Below are 15,905 nucleotides of genomic sequence, written 5' to 3'. Positions count from 1 at the left end.
AAACAAACCAAACCCAGACCCATAGATTCAGAGAATAAATTGGTTGCCAGAAGACAGAGGGCTGGAGGTAGGGGGACAAAATGGATGAAGGGGAATAAGAAGTACAAATTTCCAGTTATAAAATAAGTGAGGTCATGATGATGTAATTCATAGTTTGGGGAATACAGTCAATAATACCATATTAACTCTGCATGGTGATGATGGTAATTAGGCTTATCATGATCACGTTTCAATGTATAAAAATGTCAAATTGCTATATTGCACATCTGGAACTAATATGAATATATTCCAATTACACCTCAATAAGGAAAAATAGAGAATGTTAGAATTATGAAAGTGAGAAAGGTCTTATCTAGATTTTGGTTTTAAAACCAACTCAAGGAAATTACCTTCAATCCAACTGGGTCATCATCCAACCCCACTGATAAACTCTTCTGCAAATTCGTGAAAGTAAAGAGAACCATTCATGCGATAATAACAGTAGAGACAAGAGTATTAAAAGAGTATTGAATTTTATTGGGAAGAGTCACCAATGCAAAGAAATGCAAATAAAAATCACACCTTTCTCTACAGAGTATGGCTGCAAGTCATTAAGGTGAGGGATTTGTCAATTTTCTGCCTATTTGCTCCTTCACGGAGTCTGTCCTACAACGTTAATGTTATTTTAATGTCGCTTTTACTCTATAAATTTTGCAGGATAAAATTTTATTTAGTTATCACCTCTCTAACTGCTGCAATTAAAGAAAATCATATATTTAATTAAAGGAATCTGCTTATTCGTGCAGAGTGGAGCAAAATCAGTTGCCTGTGTAATGCCCATGTTTAATGTGGAAGTTCTGTGTAAGGATTTTGCAAAATAACTTTTTGAAGCTGGATTTCAGATGTAAAGTAACATCTCGCAATGGCACAACACATTCATTGAAAGAAGAGCTGCCTCAAACATTTCACTTTTCAGCCATAAGATATTTATGTGAGGTCCTAACATGTAGACGGCAGGAGAAATATTCGATCAATCCAGTAGTGAGTTGAGCTACAGAATCAGATTGACTTGTTTATTGAATTGATCTCACTTTTGACTGGGTTGGCTGACACTTTGATGGATTTGCCAGTGTGGACAGGATGCTCTCTTCCCCAGCACCCTCCAATCATACTGCCAGGGGAGGACTGACTGTAATGGAGAGTGGGATCCGGGTATCTCAAGGCTCCTGCACCTGGCTTCAGAATGAACTGGGCTTCTGTTCGAATGCAGATTCCTGAGCTCACCATAGGCTGCCTGACTCTGGAATGGGTCCCAGAAATCTGTCAATCAAGTACTTCCCATGTCTCTTAGAGAATGATTTGCTGGAGTTTCTGTCTCCAGGGCCACATTATGACATTCATGGAGGGACTTTTGCAGGCCTTTGTGGCCTACTTCCTTCGTTAAAAATAAATAAATAAAAAACATTAAAAAGCATATTTTATAACTGTATCAGTATAAAGATGAATATATAAATACAAAAATTAATATATAAACATTTTCTTCAACCGGAACGTTCATTTTCTTCTCATTTTAAAAGAAATGAAACCATTTTGTGGGTCCCCGAAAGTATTGTGGTGCCCACTGTGTACACTGGGTCTCATTGATACATCCGTGCCTGTCTCAAAATCCTTTTAGTTCCCACAATGAGTGGACTTTACTTTCACCACTAACCAAATCCCCTAATAAGAGGTTGAGACTTACACTGGTTTTGTGGTGGAGAGGATTTAAAGAAATAAAAATGTAAGGGGGCCCAGAAGGGGGCATCACGAGAGAGTTATCAGGATCTCTGAGGAACTTTTGAAATACAATATTTATTCCCAACACCCAGGTTGGGGTGAGGTTGAGAAGATGTAAAGTTTGCAAAATGAGCCAGTTGGATTCCCCAGCTCCTGGTCACTGCTCAGAAGTCTAGCACCAAGCATCCTGTGCCTAATCAGGTTCTATCCATCGTTGCCTTAATAATTTTCTGCCAGGTAGTGTGCTAAGTGCTTCACACACAATATCTCATTTGATCTTCTCAACAATTACACCCCCATTTAAGAAATGTGGGCACTGAGGTACAGAGACATTAAATAAACTGCCCAGTCACCCAGCTAGGAAAGATGGAAAATTTCAATTTGAATGGCTTTGATGACAGAGCAACCATTCTGACCCTTTGCTCTCTGCTGCCCTGGAGCTGTGCTCTGTCCCTACTTCGCACTAACTGAATTCAAGTTGTGTTTCTTCCTACCTGAGCCCTGCCCTAAGGACCTGCCCTCAGCCCTAAGGCAAGGGCTTGCCCTTCACTTCACCCTCCATCCACAGGCGTATCCCCAGCTCCAAACTGCCTGTTGCCACACTCCACCCACTGACCCGCCCCCGCTTGCTGAATCTCCCTGGTGCCCTACACTTGTCAAGGTTTTAATTCAGTGTATCATTTATTTATGTATTCAACTGACATTCAATAGGTCTCCTTATACCAGCAGTCTGCTAGGCACTAGAATATAAAGACGTTGGCCCTGCACCAAGATACTCCTGGCCTGCTGGTGAGAGAGCGTACAGATCACTGCAATATAGTGTGTGAAGAGCCTAGGAAGAGTGGGGAGCTCAGTGCCCTGGGGCTCCAGGGATGATGGGATAATCACCACATCTTAACTCGAGTGTCCTGCTGACTTCTGGCCTCTCTCCCCAGCCCTAGATCTGCCCCCAAGCAAAGCCTGCCCCAGGTGCCTCTTCCATTCTGGCTCTGCCACTACTCTCCAGGCTCCACACTTGGGAGTTCTGGAATGGTTGGGCTGCTGAATATGTGGATGCATCTTAAGAGATTACCTCTCTCATTAGTCATCCTGTCTAGAAAAAAAAACAAAAACAAAAACCAATCTTTTAAAATCCTACTTCACTATTTACACAGGAATTTTCAGTGTAACACTCCAGAATGGAAATCAGTAAAGTATAAATCCTTCCCTCCAGGGGATTTATTTAGTGAAGTAGCAAAAGGCTTCATTATTAAAGCAGTCTCACCTTTAGGCCTGTCGCATATCATGGACCACACAAACAGCAGAATAAATAGGTTTTCCTACATTTTGAGGATCAATTATTTAAGAGGGAATTAATATTTCATGTTAATACTTTATAAAGAGAAGTATCTTCATAAAAATCTCTGCCACTGGGGCACCTATAGCATTTCCTAGAATCTCACTTTACAGCATGTCTTAGATTTGTTCTGCCTCATGACAGAGTTGGATTTTGCAGTTTCCTGCTCCACAGAAGCCCCTTCAGGACAGGGACATTATCTGGATCACCTTGGCAGTGCACGCAGCCCAGTATCTGGCACAGGATACACTCCAAAGTCCAGGATCTCAAGATGTTGACCCCTGGGCCAGATTCCGTCCAGAGAAGTGGATTTTATAGCCTACACATGGCTTTTTATTTTTAGATTTAATTTTCCATTCTTGAAAACATCTGTGGAGGTCTCCAAATTTCCTTTAAAAAACAAAAAAACAAAGCCAACAACATGGGGTCACAGGTCCCACTGCCTAGAATCAACGCAGGCCAAGAGTGTCCGTTTAGATGGGATTGACAGGTCCCCTCCCCTTGCCTGCTTAATCTGCTCCTGAGACCACCCTGCTCTGGAAGCACCTGTGTCTGTGGCTTATGCGGCCAGTGCTTGTCAAGGTGCATTGTCCCCATACCTTGCTCCTCTCAAGCTAAAACAGGCCATCCCAAAGCAAGAGTCTAGCTCAAAGTAATAGACAAATGAGCAAAATTGAATTGGAACAGGAGACCAAAATGGGATGTGAAAATGGAGCTGGAGCATCGCCTGGTAAGAAAAGTTACAATGGAAGTCTAGGCTGTAGCAGAAATGCCCACTTACCTCTGCATTAGGAAGTGTTTCAACAGGAGAAGTTGATTTCATGAGAGGCCTTTGAAAGAAGACCAGGACCTCTACTGCATGAGCAGGCAGGCCGACCTTGACAGGCCACCACAGGCCACCTTATCTAACTTAGAACCCAGTGCTGCCTTCCTCCTCCAGGCAGCCACAGCCCTGCACCAGGCCCCAGTCTTGTATAGGGCTACGATGCAGTAAGGCAGACCAGAAGCCCCCAACGCCTGCAGTTTGTGTCTCGCCAGCCCGTCTTTGCCAAATTAACTAACCTCACCATTTCCCTTGGCCTTGGTTAAAGTTCTCAAGCATCCTCATTTCCTCTCCCCGTTGCTAAACATCTGCTGAGTTCCCCTCGGCGTGCACAGAAAAACGTCTGGCTGGATGTGGGGGCTCACAGATGTGAGCCCTAGCATCAGTAATGGCATGCAGGGCCAAGCGTGATTATGTACCCGCCCGCTCACTAAACATCTGTAACGATTTACAAAGAATGAAGCTGAGCCAATGTGAGCATCATACCACCTAATTTAGTTTACTCCAGATGCACATGAAACAGATTTTCACACCACAGAAGACGCACACAGACACACTTTGAAACCTGCTCACTCTCCAGATTATAATATGGAATACTAATGGTCAAGGGCTATGTCTTTTAGAAATTACAACTTTAGAGGACCAGGTTACCTAAGAAAAAGTGTAGAAATTGGCTTCAGTGACATTCCATTCCAGCCCCCATGCCTTTCCCCATACTGTCTGCACTCTTCAAATGCACTCCCTGGCCCTCCGTGGCCTATCTGACGCGGGCACATCAACCAAAGCAGGGATTGCAAACTCCAGTTCCTACAGGGTGGAGCAGCTGCGTTAGAGTTTGTGCTGACATACTACCTGGCCTGAAAGAGCGGGCCTCATCCATAGGCAAGACAGCAGAGCTTTTCAAAGATACTGTTCTAGCCAAAAAAAAGCATCTTTTGCACTCCTGGATCTGTGTGTCCTTATATTCATCTTTACCCTTCCCTGCTCTGTGTCCCAGAGCTCTGTGGCTTTCCCATCCCGTCTTGTCAGATGGCTTCACATTGTTCTGGAGTGGGCGACCCTGCTGAGAGGTTGCAGGACAGGATGAAGGGAAAAGGTCAGTGTGTTTCTCCCCATTTTTCTCTTGCTCAGGCTGCATCTCTGTCATTCCAGCTCCCAAGTGACAGGCTACCCTAGTTCTTACCTCCTTCAGATGACCTCAGGCTCTGGGCTCTGGCAATGCTTCCTCCCTCCTCTGTCCTAGGGAAAGTAGTGGGCTTCCATTTGTGGTGATCTGAGTTAGCCTATGTCTTAGGCTGCTCACACTCCCATAACAAAATAACATATATCAAGTGGCTTAAGCAATAGAAATATATTTCTTACCGTTCTGGAGGATAGGAAATCCGAGATCAAAGTACTGGTCAATTTGGTTCCTGGTGAAGGCCCTCTTCCTGGCTTGAAGATGACTACCTTCCTGCTATGTGTTCACATGGCCTTTCCTCTCCTTGGTACGTGTGGAGAAAGAGCAAGCAAACTCTTTGGTGTCTCTTCTTATAAGGGACTAATCTCATAATGAAGCCCCCACTCATGTCCTCATCTGAATCTAATTATGTCCCAAAGGCCCCATCTCCGAATACAATCACATGGGAGGGTAGTGCTTCAACAAATGAATTTTGGAGGGATGAAATTCAGTCCATAGCATCCTGTTTGGCTTCTCAACTCTCCCATCACACATGCACACAAAATCTGTATTGAATTCTCTCTTTCTGTAACACATAGAGTGGCTTCTATTTCCCTCGCTGGTACCTAACTTTAGACAAAACCAGCCAATAGCCATGATACATACTCTGTCTATATTGTCATCATACGTCATAAGTTTGGGACACAGGCATGCTGATACACTGCTGGTAGAGGAGTAAGTGGATACAACATTTCTGAAAGGCAATTTCGCAAAATGTATCAAAGCCCTACAATTTTCACATCATTTATTACAGTAATTCCAAATCTAAGGTTTGATTCTAAAGAAAAACTTGGATGAAAAATGCACAGAATTATGTATAAAGATGGTTATCATGACTTTATAATAATCCAAAATTGGAAGCAAACTAGATATCTAATAATCAAGTATGATCAAACAATGATGACACATCATTTGCTGGATGAAAATGCATTAAAAGTGATGTCAGTATATATTCATTAGCATGTGAAAATATTCATAATATAATGATGAAGTAAAAATTAAGAAAAAACACTATATATAACATACAAAACTGTGTAACACAAAACTAGAAAGGAATTTATCAAAATGTAATAGTTCAACCATCATTTTTTATATGGATAGTTAAGGTGCATATGCTTTTCAAATGTTTTCTTATATTTTCCTTTTTTTAAAAATTTTTCTAAAAGAAAATGTGCTGTTTTGCCATAATAAAAAGCTAATATAACCAATAAGTAGCAAATTTGAGAGTAAAGATAATACATTTGTTCATCCTATATTAGCAATTGATGAATAGGCTATGAGTTTTCAGAGTTGAATTTTACTTCAAAGCATGTTTTTCTGTTATTCTAAAAAAGGAAGGAAATAGGAATAAGAGTTGAGAAAAGAGAGGAAAAAAAAAAAAAAGAACCCCTCATACTTTACAGGTCATTGGCTCATTCGTCTAATCTCCAAAACTGTCCATCTATTAATGGGGCCACCAGAGAACCACCAAGTGCCCTGCATCTTACAGGTATCCCCCCTCCCTACCCTCCATCTTAGTTTTACTTTTACTGATCGATCATACTTGGGTTTGGGAGGGAGGAAGCCATTCACCTGTTCAAACATAAGAAACAGCTTTATGAAACTTACACCAAGTTTTACATCAAAGATTTTGACCAGGATGTAATTCATCATGTTCTCTTGTCCTCTCTGTGATCCATAGGAAAAATTTCTCTTTGACGTTTCTACTGAACAACTGGTTTATTTTTGTCTTTGGTCATTGTGAAGTTTGTACTTTATCATGATTTCCAATTAATGTTGGCTGTTTCAAAGTCCAGAGGCTTTGTTTAGGTCCAACATCCAAGAAGTGAATAATATTAAATGGCATCTGTTCTTATAATAACGTTATTACTGATTCTTCATTTTTTATTTTTATTTTTATTTTTTATTGTACATTTTTTATTGGAGTTCAATTTGCCAACATATAGTATAACACCCAGTGCTCATCCGTCAAATGCCTCCCTCAGTGCCCATCACCCAGTCACCCATCCCCCCGCCCACTCCAGAATTAGGAGTCTTTCATGTTCTGTCTCCCTCTCTGATATTTCCCACTCATTTTCTCTCCTTTCCCCCTATTCCCTTTCACTATTTTTTTTATATTCCCCATATGAGTGAAACCATGTAATGTTTGTCCTTCTCCGATTGACTTACTTCACGCAGCATAATACCCTCCAGTTCTATTCACGTTGAAGCAAATGGTGGGTCTTCATTTTTAACTCATTTAAATATGTATTAAAATGTATGTTAACATATACATATTTGCAGGCCACCATAAATGCTTTTTAGAATAAGTAAACCCTTAGGGCAGCTGGGTGGGCTCAGTTGGTTAAGAATCTGACTTTGGCCCAGGTCATGACCTGGGATCAAGGCCTGCATTGGGCTCTCTGCTCAGCAGGGAGTCTGCTTGTCCCTCTTCTGCTCTCCCCTGCTTGTGCCCTCTCTCTCCCTCTCTCTCTCTCTCTCTCAAATAAATAAATAAATATTAAAATATTTGAAAAAGAAGAAGAAGCAAGCACTTGTAGTATCTTGGTCACATCTCCCAGCCCACATCTTCTATCAGCATACAATGAGTGAACAGCTCCCAGACCAGTGACCCTCCTCAAGGGTGGTGTGTTCCGCTCTAGTCTTCTCCAAAGTCCTGGAAGTTCACCATGCTAGTGCACGTATGCAACCTGTAAGTGCAGGGGGGGTAATGCCACTGGGGTAATATCAAACAATGCGGAAAGGAAGCTGGTGAATAAAGACTCTAGTCTCTCATCTTTCCAGTGGATGACTCAGAGTACTTCTACATGCTTCTCAGAAAATCTGGAGGAATCAAGTGCCCATTTCTACAGCAATGAGCTCAATAATACATCCTTCTACTGACTATCCTCCTTCCCTGTTTTACTCTCCCTGTTCCCTCATTCCTCTTTCTCTAATCACCTCTCAAATAAACTACCTGCCTGCAGGGCTTACTCTCAAAGTTCTGCTTTTAAGGGAAACCAAACTAAATCGGTGGGATCAAAGGAAGGAAGAAAGTAAGAAGGTAATGAATAAATTACTTGATGTGTATTAATTTACTGATGGGACTCAGTTAATAGGAAAGAATTCTTTCTACCCAGATACTTGACTATGAGTTCCTTGTATGAGAAAAATGGATGCCTGTTAAGTGATCCCTATACCAACCAGGCACATATACCACCCCCCCCCCAATAATTTCTAGACCTTTAGGCAAATAGAAGCTAAAATTTGATATCTGACCAACATGGTATGATATGCCATGGATATCCTAAATCCATTTTGAATATTTCAGGCAGCAGAGGAAGATGAGCATTCTACTGGGCATATTGCCTCCTTTGGATGCTTGTAAAACCAGAGGAGAGGAGCTCTGAGATTAGCATGCCATCAACTTGATCCAATAGGCACCCAGTGTGTGGCCAGGATCTGCTGCTGTATGGAGTAAACAAATGTCATGGAAAGGTCTCAGAAACCATCAGGAGACATGTGATCATCATTTGAGGACTTTTGAGAGCTCTGTAGCCTTAGGGTACAAAACCTCCCACTCTACATGCTTCAGGGGAGCTTCCTATTACCTTTTATGTCCCATGTGTAGTAGGCAGTTAGTCAAAATTTGATGAACTAATTGAAGCAGATGTTTATTGTCCCATTGCCTTAGAGCTCAGTCTTAAAGAATGGTGGTAATGATGCTGGTGATGGCTGCCATTTATTGAATACTTGCTCCCTAGTCCCCTCATTTGGCAGTTAAGGAAACAAAAGCCCAGAGGGATGAAGTGTCTTGCCCAAGCTGGTCATTGACAATGCTGGAACTTTGTCTCCCAAGCCAATATTTGTTCCATTAATCTTTGTGTCTGCTATACTAATGTGCAAATGAGAATTAAAACTTAGGGATTTCCATGATCCATGCCATCTTAAGATTATATATGGGACTACAAATTATCCTTTCTCCCATAAAGAAAGATGAGGAATTCTCTCCAGTCACTCTGAGCGTATATAGTGTAAAACAGAGTACCAGTCCATGGGCATAGTCATCAGCCTTTTGGGCAGAGCCTCAGACTGGAGGGATGAAAACCCTCAACCAGTCACCTCTAGTGACCTCTAGGATGTCTAGTGACCTCAATTTGACTTGCAAATGGAATTACCATTTTCTATTGTGCCATAACATGAAAACTTTGGAAGAATTATCTTAACAAGCATAACTGGTTTACTGAACATTCTGGAAAGTCTCAATAGAGTACAAGTATGAAATAGTTTTTTTTCTCATCCACAGTTGTCTTCTGCATGCACTTCCAAATCACCTCTGATTCAATTTGAGCAGATCCAATACCTTTCCAAGCACTTCTAGTTAAAAAAAAACAAAAAACAAAAACAAAAACAAGTTCCATTCTGGGATAGACTCCCCTTTTGCTTTTAAAAAGCACAATCCAGGGGCACCTGGGTGGTTCTGTTGGTTAAGCATTTAATTCTTGATTTTGGCTCAGGTCGTGATCTCAGGGTTGTGAGATCAAGCCCTGGGTTAGGCTCTGTGCTGGGCATGGAACCTGCTTAAGATTCTCTCTCTCCTTCTCCTCTGTCCCTCTCCACCTCTCTCTCTCTCTCTCTCTCTCTCTCAAAATAAATAAATAAATAACCAAAAACACACTCCAGTATAAATCTTAACTTGAATCACATATACAATTCAAAGTTTCCAACTTGCTCTTTGCTCAGGTCCAACCTTTGGGTCAAGATCAAAAGTGAAGAGGGTATGGTCTGTTTTTTATCTTCTTCCTCCATCTCTTCTCTCTTCTTTTTCTGACTCTCACTGGGCAGGAAGGAAGGAAAGTCAAAGAACAAAAAAAAAAAAAAAAAAGAGAGAGAATTTTACTTAGCTGTATGAATTGTTGTGATTCCTTATGGGCTGGCTATCAATGCCCCAATGGGCAGAGGCGTTTCAGTGCTGGCTCTCTCACGGGCTACAGGAGTGGGTTCTTTGTGGGTGCCTTTCTACTGCCCTCACATGGGGATGCACTCGGTTAACCTCCTGAACACCTCCCTCCACTCCTACCCCAGATGGGACATCCATAATATTGTATCCTGACCACGTTGTCTGACAGGATACAATGAGAAGGTCCAACCCAGTATTTTCTGCAATAAGCACTTGACCTACAGAAAACTCACTCATACCTATTGAGTCAAGTGCAGTGTGCAAGCTGCCCTCTCTCCTTACCTTGTTACTAGGGCTGCTCAGACAACATCTAGGACTTTGGGACTCTCAAGTCAGTAAGGAGACATGGTTGCATTTCCACATTGCCCTCTAAGTCCCAGGATATGTATCAAGCCAGAGAGGGCTTTCTCTATAGTACTCTCTCAGCTGCAAAGTGGCCCAGAGAAGACTCAAAGTTTCTCCACATGTACCCAGCGAGGTGGACATGGAGTACTAGTCTCCCCTTCTTGCAGACACTTACCAATCTCTAGAAGTAGTGCTCTCTTTTGACTTGAAAGAGCAGAGGGTAAAAGTCTCCTCTAAGTCTACAATCGACAACTCACATCCTTCCCCCTTTCTAGTCTTCTTTTTAGGTACTATGGTTTCTGTCATTTTTCTGTGTTGTATTCTTTGGTTTGTTCAGTGGACCATATCCACTCTCCTCTTTATAACATAGTGTTATTTGTTGACTGCTATTCTCAATGTTGAAGTTTTATATAAAATTCTGGCATAAAGATAATGCCTATTAGAAGAAAGTTTGTATTTAGAAATATATAAAAGGAAATATACTCTAAAAGAAATGTTATCCTTTGGGTAAAGCCAAAAAAATAAAAATGAAAAGAATCTGTAAACTAAACACACAACATTCTCTGTCAAATGCTTTCCAGGTACTTGAAAGAAACCTAAGCTATCCAAAGAAAGGTTCATCAGTGGTGCATAAACCCTACTAGAAGAGTTGGGCTCCTTGGTTTGATATGCACCCTAACAATTTCCCTTCCTCTTTCTTTCCCCAATTGCCAGACATCCATAGGTGCCACCTAAGCTCCTAATATCTGAATCAAGGGTCACAAGCTTGGTTATCCACTTTGAATACGTTTCTGCCGCTCAAACTTGGCAACTCTACACTGTTCTCTTACTTGTCCAGTTTCCAGGCACCACTCTCCTACTTCGGGCACAGATCCATAGGACTGGTCAGCTCAGATGCCCACCCCCTCCCTGCCATTTTGCCACAGGACCCTCCTGAATCTCCACAAGATCCTTGATTCTCAATCTTCTCTCTATAACAGTTTTAAGATTAAAGAAGATTAAAGTTCTTCTTCGGGCTGGGGGGAACAAAACAAGACACATAGAGATACCACACTTACTAGCAGCCACAAAGCAGCTTTTGCCTGAAATACTCTAGGTCAAAATGAAGAAAAATGGCTGACTGAAATTTAGGTCAAAATGAAGAAAAATGGCTGACTAAAATTAATCAACAAAACGTTATGTCTCCAAATATTCACCATATTCATGTGACTATAGAACACAGTTTAGCACTTGTCACTGATCTTGTGAATTAATTTTAAAAGCTGATTTTTTTACTGAATTTGACTATTCAGTTATTTATCTATTCTTATTCTCAAAATGCTCTTGCTTCTAGCATGTGGGAGTGAAGCAGACTGTTCTGTGGTCTTATTTTGTGCCTAGGGCTGGAGCAGGCACTTTGCATGTGCTCTCATGGGAACCGAGGAAAAAGATTCCTCTTTCTTTGTCCCTTCTCAGCTTAAAGCCTTTTGCACCTTGCAAGTATTTTAGGTGTTTCATACTAATACTCAAGCCTCATCAGAAACACAATGCCAGCTTTAATTTTTTTGGTTGTTGAACCTAGCGCCAAGAGCAAGTCAGGAGGATGGCTTCGAATCATGTTTTATTTATGCGGAGGAATAAAAATACACTCATGCGAGTGAAGGGTGAGATGCAACACGAGGCAGTGCATTTTTACAAGGCAAGAGGAAGCTTTGATTTACTTCCCATTCACTAAAACTTTATGGCTTCCTCATCAAATGAGACAGGTTGCTTTCTGTCTCTTAGACGGTAAATATGGTTAATGTGCTGAGCAGTGGTGCACCCGCTCTCAGGCTGTTTATTAAGAACAGGAGTTATTTAGTGACTCTTCCTTTGTCATGAAGATGAGTCCCTGAGAGATCATTGAGGGTCCTGGAAATGATGCACTATTGCCTGAAAAGACTACTGGATAACAGATGTAAGAAGAGGTATATAAGACACTCCTCATTTCTGAAATCTTCCTCCATTCTGGAAGTAGAATATTCTTGAACTTCCAGTGGCAAAGCACTATTATTCAGTTCTTCTTATTAACATCTTCTGAGTCCACAGAAGTGGGACACAAAAGCAGTAGTAAAGAGGAAATGAATGGTGGCTTTGGCCATTACCGATGTGCAGCCATGGACAATTCATTGTTTTATTAGAAAAGTCTGGATCAACTTAAGTTCAAGTTTAGAAAGAGGTGGGCCCAAGGGACACACAGAGCAGTCAGAGTTCTAGGGATTTCATGCTTTACAGCAGTACTGGCCAAAATGTGTGCCGCGTAGCAATTTTCAATTTTTTTAACAGATAGATTAAAAAACAAAGTAACAAAATAATTGAAATTAATATTAATAATATATTCTCTTTAACCCAGTATATTCTGATAGTGGCATGTAGTTAGCATAAAAAATATTTATGGGGTAGTTTACTTTTTTTCATATTTTTATGGACTGTATGTCTCCCCACTAAGCCTGTATGTTGAAATTCTAACTCCCTATGGGATAGTACTAGGAGGTAGAGCCTTTGAGAGATGATTAGGCCTAGATGAGGTCATGACCCCCATGATGAGATTTGTGCCCTTAAAGGAAGAGGAAGAGAGACAGAGACAAGAGCCTCCTCTCTCAGTCACGTGAGGAGGACACAGCAAGAAGACAGGAAGCAGCCCTTACCCAAACACCAGATCTGCCAGCACCCTGATCTTGGGCTTCCAGCCTCCAGAACAGAGAAGAATAAATGCTTGTTGTTTAAACCTAAGATAAGATGTTATAGCAGGCTGAACTGATTAAGACATCCACTAAGCATTCAAAACAGACCGTCTCACCTTGGGCTAGCCACATTTCAAGAGCCCTATAACCACATGTGGCTAGTGGCTACCACACAGAACAGTGCAGCTGTACAGCAGTGCTGCTCAAACTCTAACATTGATAGGAATAACCTAAGATCTTGTTAAAATACTAGTTCTGATTCTGATTCCACAGGCCAGGGTAGAACCTGAGATTCTGGGTTTTTCCAGAAGCTCTCAAGTGCTACCACTGCTGATAGTTCATGAACTACATTTTGAGTAGCAAGGAATTAGAGAGAATACCCTTGAGTAGTGTGCTGGCACTGGCTCATGAGAGCTGATTATGTGAGTCTTTTCCTACATCCACATTCACTGATGTCACCCTCGTAGCTCAAAATCAGCCATATTGGAGGATTTATACAAGAGAAACTGGCAAATAATGCAAAAACAGGGCATTACTGTATCTGCAGAGCCAGTTGTTGAACATTTACCAGGACTGCTGCTCCTGGTCCAATGGGGAATTCAAAATTGCTGGCTCTTTTCTCAGTAATGGCATTGTGCACCTCTCTTCTCCTCTTCCTCCTCCTTCTTATCTATAATGATTTTTTATAGTTAAGATTTGCTATTCATATACTTTTTTTAAAAATACACAAAAGAAGTACACAACATTTAGATAGGGGATCTGCTTCCAGTAAATGTTATGCCGTGAATTAACTTTGTAATCTAAATGTATGTTTCAATTCTGTCATTTTCTCCACCTATATGATGAATGTAAACACATTTTCTCTACCTGCTTAAGGTACATATTTAAAGAATAAAGTAAAATGATATCTTTGATTTTCCAGGTGACTTGACACAAATCCAAGGAAAACAATGAAACTAACTAGCTACCTCAATCACCAAGAGCACCATTGCTCTAGTGTGGTCAGGTTCTCTTTCAGGCTAGAGCTTTTATCATGGACAGAGAGATCTTCAGTTCTGAGTGACACAGCTACTTCACTATGAATATCCTGAACTCCTATTGTTGACCAACTCCTAACTATCCTTACTGGTTAAGAAAGTCTTATCAAAAAAAAAAAAAAAAAGAAAGTCTTATCAGCAAAAGAATATTGAAAAAAAGAACAAAGTTATTGGATGCATATTTTTCAATTTCAAAACTTACTACAAAGCTACAGTAATCAAGAGGTTTTGGTGCTAGCGTAAGGATAAACATATAGATCAATGAAATAGTGTTAAGAGCCCAGAAATAAATCCATGTGTGTTTGGTCAACTGATTTTGGCACAGGGACCAAGAACCATTCAACAGGGAAAGATTAGTTTTTCAACAAGTGGTATAGGGACAACTAGTCACATTCCAAAAAAGAGAACATGGACCTCTACCATACACTGTATACAAAAATTAACTCAAAATAGATCAAAGACCTAAATGTAAGAACTAAAATTATAAAATTCATAGAAGAAAACATAGGTATACATATTTGTGACCCTGGATTAGGCAATAATGTCTTAAATATGATTAAAAATTGTAATAAAACAAAGAAAAAATAAATTGGATTTCATCAAAATTTAAAATGTTTGTGTATCAGGGCACCTGGCTAGCTCTGTTGGTTGAGTAGCCAACTCTTGATATTGTTGATATTGTCTCAGGTCTTGATCTCAGGGTACTGGGATCCAACCCCCCCCCACCCCCCCCACCCCCCCCACCCCCCCACCCCCCCCACCCCCACCCCCACCCCCCCCACCCCCCGTCAGGTTCTGCACTCAGCAGGGGGTCTGCTTGAGGATTCTCTCTCTCCCTTTCCCTTTGCCCCTCCCTTTCGTCTGTCTCACTAAAATAAATAAATGAATCTTTTTTAAAAAATTGTTGGTGAGGGCACCTGGGTGGCTCAGTCAGTTAAGTGTCTGCCTTTGGCTCAGCTTATGATCTTGGGGTGCTGGGATCCAGCCCTGTTTAGGGTTGCCTGCACTGCCTCTCCCCATGCTTGTGCTCTTTCTCTATATCTCTCAAGTGAAAAAAAATAAAATCTTTTTAAAAAAATGTTTGTGTATCAAAGAACATTCTCAAGAAAGTGAAAAAAAAGTCTGCACAATGGGAGAAAATATTCACAAATTATAAATCTTTTTACAAATTATAAATTTAATAAAGGATTCACATCTACAATGTATAAAGAATTCCTACTAAACTAAACAACAAAAATAATAAATGATTTAATTGAAAAATTGGGAAAGGACTTGATAGACAATTCTCCAAAGGAGAAATGCAAATAGACAATAACCACATGAAAAGATGTTCAACATCACTAATCATTCAGAAAAATTAAATCAAAACAGTTAGATAATACCTCACATCCATTAGGATGGCTACTATCAAAACGAAAGAAAGAAAAAAGAAAGAAAGAAAGAAAGAAAGAAAGAAAGAAAGAAAGAAAGAAAGAAAGAAAGAAAGAAAGAAAGAAAAGAAAGAGAAAGAGAGAGAGAAAGAGAGAGAGAAAGAAAGAGAGAAAGAAAGAAAAAAGAAAGAAGAAAGAAAAAAGAAAGAAAAGAAAGAAAGAAAAGAAAGAAAGAAAGAAAGAAAGAAAGAAAGAAAGAAAGAAAGAAAAAAGAGAAAATGTGAGAATATATGTAAATATTAATAAATGTACTAAAAAAGCACTGGATTGTACACTTTTTTAAAAGATTTATATATTTATTTTAAATAGAAAGTATGCA

At 40.5% G+C, this 15,905-nt stretch overlaps 1 protein-coding gene across 2 annotated transcripts in view; it reads right to left on the bottom strand.

Moving 5' to 3' along the window:
• Positions 1-8,256: 8,256 nt before the first annotated feature.
• LOC144291971 (uncharacterized) overlaps positions 8,257-15,905 on the bottom strand; it is a 147,978-nt gene continuing 140,329 nt past the window's right edge. For both annotated transcript variants that reach the window (XR_013359512.1, XM_077861779.1), the window contains one exon: positions 8,257-9,949. The gene's annotated coding sequence lies outside the window, so the exon portion shown is untranslated. The remainder of the gene's footprint in view (positions 9,950-15,905) is intronic.

Source organism: Canis aureus, chromosome 20, assembly GCF_053574225.1.
Source record: "Canis aureus isolate CA01 chromosome 20, VMU_Caureus_v.1.0, whole genome shotgun sequence".
Taxonomy (NCBI): Eukaryota; Metazoa; Chordata; class Mammalia; order Carnivora; family Canidae; genus Canis; species Canis aureus.
The sequence above is the reverse complement of the archived record's forward strand: the minus strand, read 5'-3'. Positions and strand labels throughout refer to the sequence as shown.